This window comes from Haplochromis burtoni, unplaced genomic scaffold (genome assembly GCF_018398535.1).
Source record: "Haplochromis burtoni strain Fernald_Lab_line unplaced genomic scaffold, NCSU_Asbu1 Contig_92, whole genome shotgun sequence".
Classification (NCBI taxonomy): Eukaryota; Metazoa; Chordata; class Actinopteri; order Cichliformes; family Cichlidae; genus Haplochromis; species Haplochromis burtoni.
The window spans coordinates 1638655-1647949 of record NW_024582453.1 but is presented as its reverse complement, the minus strand read 5'-3'; the positions used below and the strand labels follow the sequence as shown (position 1 = coordinate 1647949).

The 9295-nt window shown below is 38.2% G+C and overlaps 1 protein-coding gene and 1 long non-coding RNA gene across 3 annotated transcripts in view; both read left to right on the top strand.

Moving 5' to 3' along the window:
* Window positions 1–9295, top strand: part of LOC102294795 (X-linked interleukin-1 receptor accessory protein-like 2) — a 512221-nt gene that overhangs the window by 344068 nt on the left and 158858 nt on the right. The gene's annotated exons all lie outside the window — the stretch shown is intronic.
* Window positions 8238–9235, top strand: LOC121814859. 2 transcript variants are annotated; one of them, XR_006054618.1, is made up of 4 exons: window positions 8238–8320; window positions 8417–8510; window positions 8601–8712; window positions 9004–9235. It is a non-coding gene; the product is annotated as an uncharacterized LOC121814859 (long non-coding RNA). The 2 variants fall into 2 exon arrangements; XR_006054619.1 differs by lacking the exons at window positions 8601–8712; window positions 9004–9235 and adding an exon at window positions 8805–8876.

Here is a 9295-nt window from a genome sequence, read left to right as displayed (position 1 = left end):
TACCTGCTTCCCACGATAGTAGATTTAAACAATGGGTGTGGCATGGAATCACTGCTGGGTGTTTGGTTATTGTAAAATCTAAAATTATGGCTTTTGATACCCTATGCAAGACTTACGATCTTGGGAAACAAGACTTTTTTCGATACTTGCAACTCCGTGACTATATTGGCAAAAGACTGAAGAGCTGTGTCCTTGGAGACTTCTCGATTGTTAATATTTTCATTGATGCTTATGACTCTGGGAGTAACAGAGCCTTGATAAGTAAACTGTATAAATGTCTGACTAAGCTCAAAGGGCACTCAACGATTTACATAAAGCAGAAATGGGAAAAAGAAATGGACATTGTGATTACAGAAGATAGGTGGGCACGGATCTGGGAGACACAGTTTACCACGACTAACTCCAACATGTGGCGGGACTTCTGCTGGAAGAACATTATACGCTATTTCATAACGCCTAAACAGAAGTCTAAATTCAGTGCTACACCTGCGTTTTGCTGGAGGAATTGTGGGGAAGTCATGGCTGATTACGGTCATATATTCTGGTCCTGCCCACTCATACGACCCTTCTGGACGGAAGTTATAAAGATAATTACAGAGGTGTTGGGATTCCACGTGCACAGTAAAAAAAACCAAGTGTCAATTTTACACTTACAGAGTTGATTTTAACTCTGCTTCAGATAACATTTGGTCCCACTCAAAATTAGAGTTAAATTTACTCTATGGCCAGTGTTAACTTTTCAGTGTTAATTGTACTCAATTTAGTGTCAAAATTAACAACAAAATGTGTAACAATATTTAACACTGAGGGTTATTCACACTGTTCAGAGTAATTTGATTACACTTTATAGAGCTATTTTTACTCCAAATTTAGTTTAATAATAACACTCTGATGTGTAATAATATATCATTTTTATTTCTCTGTAGTGTGATTTTTTTTCATATTCATCTTATGATGCTATATTACTAAATAACTGTGATCTATCCTACATTATGGAAATAACAAATATACAGGTTAAAGTAACAGCATTTATTATGTTTCTCAATTCAGTGTCATTTAATTAACGTAACAAACCTTTACAATTCACAGTTCTATGATGCTCACTAGAGAAAGCAATATGGCATTTCCCCAATGTCGTAGTTGCAGAAAAGTAACAAAGTTGGTCAGGGATGAACTGTATGATGTACCAAAGACATAATGGGCCCTAAAGAGTTCATCAAGGGCTCCTACAGAACCTGTCGCATTACATGGAAGTGCATGCTTCTCAATCACAATGAAGGTGTGAATGCTGCTTCTTGTGGATCCCTGAGTAAGATGGTAGGGAGAGAGATCACAGACTTTACTTTAACTCAAACTGCTGAAAAGAGAAACTTGTAAGAACACACAGTGCCTGACATGTTGTTGTGTATCGGGCTGCATAGACTCAGACCAGTCGGGGTGCCCATGCTGGCCCCTCTAAATAACAGAAAGGGTCAATAAAGGGGACGTGAGCATCAGGAGGAGGTGGCCTGGTCAAATGAATCATGTTTTCCTTTACCACACGTGGCACGCATGGCTCGATGCGTGTGTGTTGCTTAGCCGGTGAACACCTGGCACCAGGATGCACTATGAGAACAAGCCAGTAGAGGCAGTGTGATGTTTTGGACAAGGGTCTGTGTGGATGTAAGCTGCAAATCATGTGGGCGCTTTCATAGAAACGGTATTCCATGATAGCTGTAGCCTCTTCCAAGAGGGTAAATGATCCTCCCACAAAGCTGGAATGGTTTAGGAATGGTTTGAGGATCGCATCAACGAATTTGAAGTGTAGACTTGACCTCCAAATTCCCCAGATCTCAATCCAGGCGAGCATCTGTGGGATGTACTGGACAAACAAGTCGGATCCATGGAGCCCCACCTCGCAGTTTGCAGGACTTAAAGGATCTGCTGTTAACATCAACATGGTGCCAAATACCAGAGAGCACCTTCAGCTGTGAAGTCCAAGCCTTGACTGGTCACGGCTGTTTTGTCAGCAAAAGAGGAACCAACACAATATTAGCAAGAATCATGTGTTTGAAATAGTAAAGATAATAAGTTGCAACCAAATTGCCAACTGTAATCTTCAGATAAACTTTTAATTGAAACTCCTATAAAGACATGTAAAATTATTCCACCTGAAACATTTGGAAGTACATTAGCAAATAAAGCAATTTTAGTGAATCACACAATGAGGGTGATGCAGAAGGATTTGTAGGCAAAGAACTACATTAATATTCACAGAAAGGGAAGTCACCGGAGGTCAGACTGTCTGGCCAAATCAGATCTGATGCTCACAATCACACAACAACGACAGGAAACACACAGAGGTGAGTGCGCGCTATGTGTGCATATCTCCAAAAAGGCAACCCACATACACAGAGCCAGAGCACACATGATGAATTTGTCTGTCTGAGGTGGAAATAACCTTCTCAGAGAGATTCTCCTGTCCTGTTTCCCTTGTTACAAAGATACAAATTACTCTGAGTCAGATTACATACAGCACAAAGGAAATTCAGGTCACTAAAAGGTTACGCTGACATGCTTTATAATAAATTTAGTTCCACTTTTCTTGCCATTACCTCGTCCTTTTCCAACCTTTATGCATCTTTCTCTCTTTTTATGACATCATTTATGAGAACTCTTTTTTTGTCTTCTTCTGGCATATATATCTTCAGATGTCAGCTACCAGTAAAGTTAGGCTCAGCTTAAGCATGATGTTGCTAACATTAGATGGGATGCAAGATACCAATTTTTTCAAACCAATACGATACCGATACTTGGATCTGAGTACTTGTCAATACAGAGTACAAAAACCGTTTACTCTACCACACACACACACACACACACACACACACACACACACACACAACACACACACCACACACACACACAAATGCAATGAATTGGAAGACAGGTTTTATTTTATTCTCTGCCGATAATAAATAATATCTTAATAAAAATGACCACAAAAAAATTTCAAGTGAAAAATAAGCACTTCTGTTAAATTATTGCAGAGTCTCCACATTGTAATTTAACAAAATATCACTGAACTATTGGCACTGTCTCGAGCTTTCAGGAATAATAAATAAACACTTCTGTTTGGAATAAAATAAATACAAATTAGGTTTGAGAATAAAATAAACTTTTATGTTGCATGTCCATATTGTAAACAAACAAACAAAATAACGAAAGTATTTGGCATTGACGAACGAACTCCCCATCTGCCCGTGGATCATCAGTCCACTGTGCCGTTAAACCAAGGACTGACATCGCGCACACACTGCTTGTCTTTACCTCTTCAGAAAGTTTTGGCACCATTATCTCCCTGATTGTGATAATGGTGCAATCCTATGTTTTCCACGACCTGGCATTGGCTGGTCATCCAGAGCGATAAAATGAGTCAGAGCCTCTGTTATTTTAACTGCCCGTGGATTTTCTCTTGACATTTTTCATCGCTTTTCCAAAACCTGAGTTAAAGTTGGCTGTTCCGGTCCACACTGCTGACATTTTGTTTAGCCTAGCTACAGCAGCCTCCAGTTTCTCTTTTTTATCTGGAGCCGCCAGTCTCACTCGCCTAACCCTGTGCCTGTTTAGCGCGGGATGTCCCCCTAGTGGCCAATCTAAAAAACTACAACAGAAATGACAAGCCACCCTCTGATTAATGAAATAAGTTAGTATCGGTTCATGGTATCGTTAACTTTTACGAGTATGAGTACACACACATTTTACAGTATCGGCCCCGATACCAGTATCGGTGCATCCCTAGTGTTAAGCCTTATTAAATACTATCCTGTTTCTGAATGCATTGAATGTAAGAGTAAAAAGAAATGAAGGACAGGAAAGAGCTGGTGGAAAGAGAACAGAAGCAGTGATGAAGATACAGAAGAAGCAATAAGTAAGTAGTACGATAGTAAAGAAAAAGGCCACAAAATGAGCCACAGGAGAGAGAACTAAGAGATTCATTTTTGCCATGAGGTTGGAAAAGCAGGGGAAATGTTTCAACGTGCAGAAAAAAGATGGGAAGGAACTGAAAGAACAAAAAAGGACAACTAACTGATTAAATAAAACGATGTGAATGTCGGATAAAAAGAGAAACAATAAACTGCTGTGAGTTAGAAGCTCTGAAAAGAAGCACTTCAGTCTCCCTGCATTTCCACTTTTTATCAATAATTGTTTCTGGGTTTTGGGTAATGAATTTAAAGAGAAAACATGGAATGAATGTTTTGGAAGACTTTATGGATTTAATATTAGGCTATTTAGTTTATGAATGCACTTAATGATTCTGACAATAGTCACTACATTCTTAGTAAGAACCAGGGTTTTAATAGTTTTGCAATTTTCATTAGTTTTTATTTTTATTTAGTTTTGACTTCAGATTTTCAATTTTATATCAGTTTTAATTAGTTTTTACCAATTGTTTGCTAGTTTAGTTTATTATTTTTTTGAAAATCCTTAGTTTCAGTTTAGTTTTGATTAGTTTCAGTTATAGTTTTAGTTGTGTTTGCAATAATTAAGTGTAACAAAATCCCAGTTTCATCATATCAGTCATCTCTTCTGCTTATCCTTGGGTATGTTGCTATTCCAGCTACCATACCCTGCACCCTGCACAGGTCGCCTGTCTGTCGCAGGGCTAACACGCAGAGACAGACAACTCACATTCCCACCTATGGGTTCTTTAAATAAATAAATAAAGGCAGATGAACAACCATTGATACCAGGCAACTATAAAATGTATATCTTGGCCCCAATGAGACTATTAACTCTTGCAGCACCGGGTGTTCGTAATTTTGGTTCAAGTGAATTGATAAACTTTTTGAAGGCAATTGACTCACACAGTTATGTAGATATCCCGTCCTGTTGTCTCGGGATGCATCACGCTGCCTTGCCTGGGGTTAGCTTCTGTTTCTGGGGATGAGGGTTGAGTGTGCTCCCTTCTCAAGGTAAGCTAGGTTAGCCTTCTTGTGTGAGCTTTTCAAGTGCACTTTAAGGTTTGTGGGATTTTTTTCCCTTTAGAAATGTCCCTCATAATTTGTCTCTTTCCACTACAAGACACTTGCTTTATCCAAAACACAGTCATATTCAAAGTAATCCCAAATTGGACTCTGGCGCTTTCTCCCGACTTTTCCTGACATGATTCTGCGCGTGGACGGAGCAGCAACACAGACGACTCGACTAACGTACTGCCACCTGCTGGCATAATGAGACAAGCAAGAAAAAAATCTGGAAACTAAACTTCATTTTCACCCTTGACTATTGTATGACACGCACACATCAATGAAAACTAAACACATTTTTGCTATAAATTCAGTTAATTTTAGTTAGTTTTGTGAACACTCATTACAGTTTTAGTTAGTTTTCCTTTTTTTGTTTTTATTTTTATTTCCGTTAACGAAAATGTTTTTTCACTTCTAGTTTTCGTTATTTCGTTAGTTTTCGTTAACGATAATAACCTTGGTAAGAACTATGGTGTGAAGGTGGGTGACTGGCTTGTGCGCTTATGCTGTGACTATAACCCACTGGTGGGCTCTTAAAAAGTACTACAAACCATCACTTAGTAATGAAAATATGTTATGTGATACTGTTACTGTATATGGAGACAGTAGCATCACTCTTCTGCTCAAACAAGGCCAGAGATGTGATAGGAAATGACTTATTATGAAAAGATAACATGGTTTCTCTATTTCAAACAACTTACAAAACATCACTTGTTAATTATGCTTTAAAAAGCAAATAAGTGACCGAGCATCTAACAGCTGCAAACACATCTCCCAAGCCTCCTTCTTATGCAACACGAGCAGCACTACCCACATGCTTCACATCCACTACGAAGGAGAAGAAAGTCTAGCCCCACAGAAATAGTCCTTGCATTTCATTACCGTGAAGCATCAATCCCCGGACAGTGTTGGGTCTGTCGGTCTGGTAGTGTTAGTGGGTCAGAACCCCGATTGCAGCGATCAGGAGGCCATATCTACCTATGGCTATCCCTCCCAGTAGCTCTGAGGTCAGTGTACACCGGCTGCTATCACAGAGGAGCGGTACTGTAAAGTCAGCAGACAGTTTCAGACATCATTTTTTGACCAACTCACTTTGAAGACATATTCCTAAATGTCCTCTCCACTTTTCACTGTGTTCACTTTTCTCTGATGTACTGTGTGCTCATGCATTTACAGGGCGATCTTTCAATATGTTAATATTTAACCTCATTTCAAAGAAATGAGGTTAAATATTAACATATTAACATATTTATTAACATAAAATTCAAGGAAATGTGCTCATTTATTTAGTTAAGTTTATGGTTAGCTCATATAAATAGTTAGACCCTCTTCAGTGTAAAAGCTGGATTTAGACGCCAGATTCAAATCATTAACGTTTAGCTACTAAGTTTGTTTTTTTGAAAGTAGTATCGACATGTGGATGGAAGATAAGCTAAGTTTTCAGCTACTGCTAGCTAGCTTACTTAAGCTCATTATTTTTTTTTTTTTCAGACTAAAGCAGTAGGACATACGATGCAGATCATACGTCATTTTTTTTTTTTAAATAGAAGTATGAGAGAGGAAAACAGGGAAATGAGAGAAAACTCTGCACAAATATAACTTTATGCTTACACTATAAAAGCTAATAAGCATCACACACTTGCTGCAAGCTGTGTTTTTAGCAGTCCTGGAGGTTACCACTTTGTTGAACTTCACCTCCTTTATGGCTGAATCTTGCTAACAAAGTTAGCTAATCTTGGCTCATAACTTGGTCCTGGTCACTGATGAAAACTATGACGAAGTTTATTGGTCAGCAAAATTAACAGGAGCACCGACTTGACTCGCCAAAGTGCTTGCTCATAGAGGGTCATATGGCTGTTGGGTTTTTGTCTTATTGTAGGGTCTGCCTTACAAAATAAAGCGCCTTGACGCGACTGTTGTTGTGATTTATGATTCTTTTTTTTTTGACACTTTTTATTTGTTTAGGAACATTTTTATGCAACAAGATAAAAGAAAAAAGAAAAAACAGAAACAGTATGAGGTCATGGGAAGATAACATACACCTGTACATACATCTGCACATCCACACATACATACGTCAACAAGTCTGCATTACTAATTCTATGCATTAAAGGGTGCTGCCACAAGCTGTAAAGTCCAGCCATTTTCTCCACCGTCTCCTTCCCAAATCTCCCTGCAGTCGCAGAGTGAAAGTCATACATTCCATCAATTTGACGTCTTCCACTATAGAGGTAAAAAGTGTTACAGTGGGAGGATCTCTACAGAGCCAGCGTTTTGTTATGGCCTTCTTCGCAGAAGCCAAGAGAACTTTCAGAAGTGGGAGGATCTCTACAGAGCCAGCGTTTTGTTATGGCCTTCTTCGCAGAAGCCAAGAGAACTTTCAGAAGGTAAACATCATCTGCAACCAAATCGTCTGTAAAATATCCCAGATACAATGAGGTAAATGTACAAAAATGGAGTGTCAATATTTCAGAGTAAACCTATTTTAACCTAGATAGAGTATTTACAACTCTATGAGGAGTAAACCAGCTCTAACATCAGAGTTAAAAGTCAGTGTAAAGTTTGTTAGTCACGCAGTGAAGACTTCACTCCACACAGTGTTGATTATTACCAGTCCGCAGGCGTGTGTGGCCTCAGAGCTCTAATGCGCAGGGAATTTTCTCCGAAGAGCTGCCACAGTCAGGTAAGTGAAGTTAACATTCCCATACTGGTAACATTGTTTAAAAGGTATTTTTAAACTAAGTAGCTCTTTATAGTTTCACTGATGTCGAGTGAGGACATGTTAGCAGCATTTACCCATAGGTTTAATGGCATTCCAGTAGCTACATGCTAGCAGTTGCTAAAAGTTCAGATGTTCGTTATCTTCTCACTGCGTTAATATGAACCTAAAACATTTTAACTATGTATTTCTGCTGTCTAAATAATATCATTGTCACATGTCAAATCGCACAGTTTGAACAACTAAATTACCGTTTATCAGTAAGCTAATAATCGCTAATTAGCTTACATAAGCGAACATACTTTCAGAAAAAGTGGGTAACATTACCATAAAGTTAACTTTATTAGTTTATATTATTTTAAGCAAATGCCAAAGGCATACACTACTTTAGAGTTTTGCTCATTATTTAGTAAGAAATATGTATTTTGTGTAAATTAACTGATAGCAATGTTAATGACATGTTAAGTAATATTAAGTAATGTTTCTATTTTATAGAAAGGTTTAAGAGTATCGCAAAAACCAAATCTCTGAGAGATGCAACCAGAAGACGGATGAGAAACATACTTGAGGCTGAGATGACAGAATAACATGGGTAAGAATCAAAAATGTAAGATATAAAGAAACATTTTAAACATTGTATTATTTTTAATTGTGATGTTTAATGCCAATTATTGAATTTATACATTAGGACATCTCCCCCTAAAAGCGTAAGAGTGATGTATGCGCAGGGCATTGTTGCTCTGTCTCCATATCTGGAAGACCCATATTCACAACATGGATATGTAAGTAAAGGGAACTTTTCAACATTAAATACATAATTGCCCTCAGAAATGTTGATAACATAGTCCTTCTTCGTTTATTTAATTACATAGAAACATTACTACGATCCAGAGAGCAGTTCAGGATACATTGCATGGCGGTTGAAGACCATTCAAAGAAAAGCTGTGGAGGAAAGAAGCATCTCAGTTTGCAAATCTCCCAAAAGTAAGTGCACTTATCATTTAAATGATACTGATGTAATTTGTAGGCAGGATTCAATCAAACACTTCTCTATGTTCTGTATTTTTGCATTACAGATAGAACAAGATTTCCGACTCCTGTTTTGTGAGGTCACTGGGAGCAAATTCTTGGAGAGGTGGCCCATCAATGCTGAGTCAGGTACTGAAGTTGAGAATGGTATGATTGTGACTGTTTTTATTTGCCATTGTTGGTTATATAGGTAATTCTGTCAATTCAATGTATTTTTGGAATAATTCTTTGTTTATTCGTCTGTAGGCTGGGACAGTGACTTGTCTACTATCTTGCTGCTGCTACATCTGCTACCACCATCTGCACAAGGGCGAAAGAGACCAGGAAAGATGTCTGCATCTCAAGCTGTCAATAACCTCATCAAATTCCCAAAGGTATGTTGTTTAAAATATACTTTCCATCACCTCTATTTTCATGGACAGTGAGTTGAGCTAATCTACTGTCAGAGGATAGTCACTTAATACTGTTGTTTAATGTGTTGTTGTAGGCTGGAGCCAGTGTACAGCAGCATCTAGACAACATCACCCGAAGCAGTCAG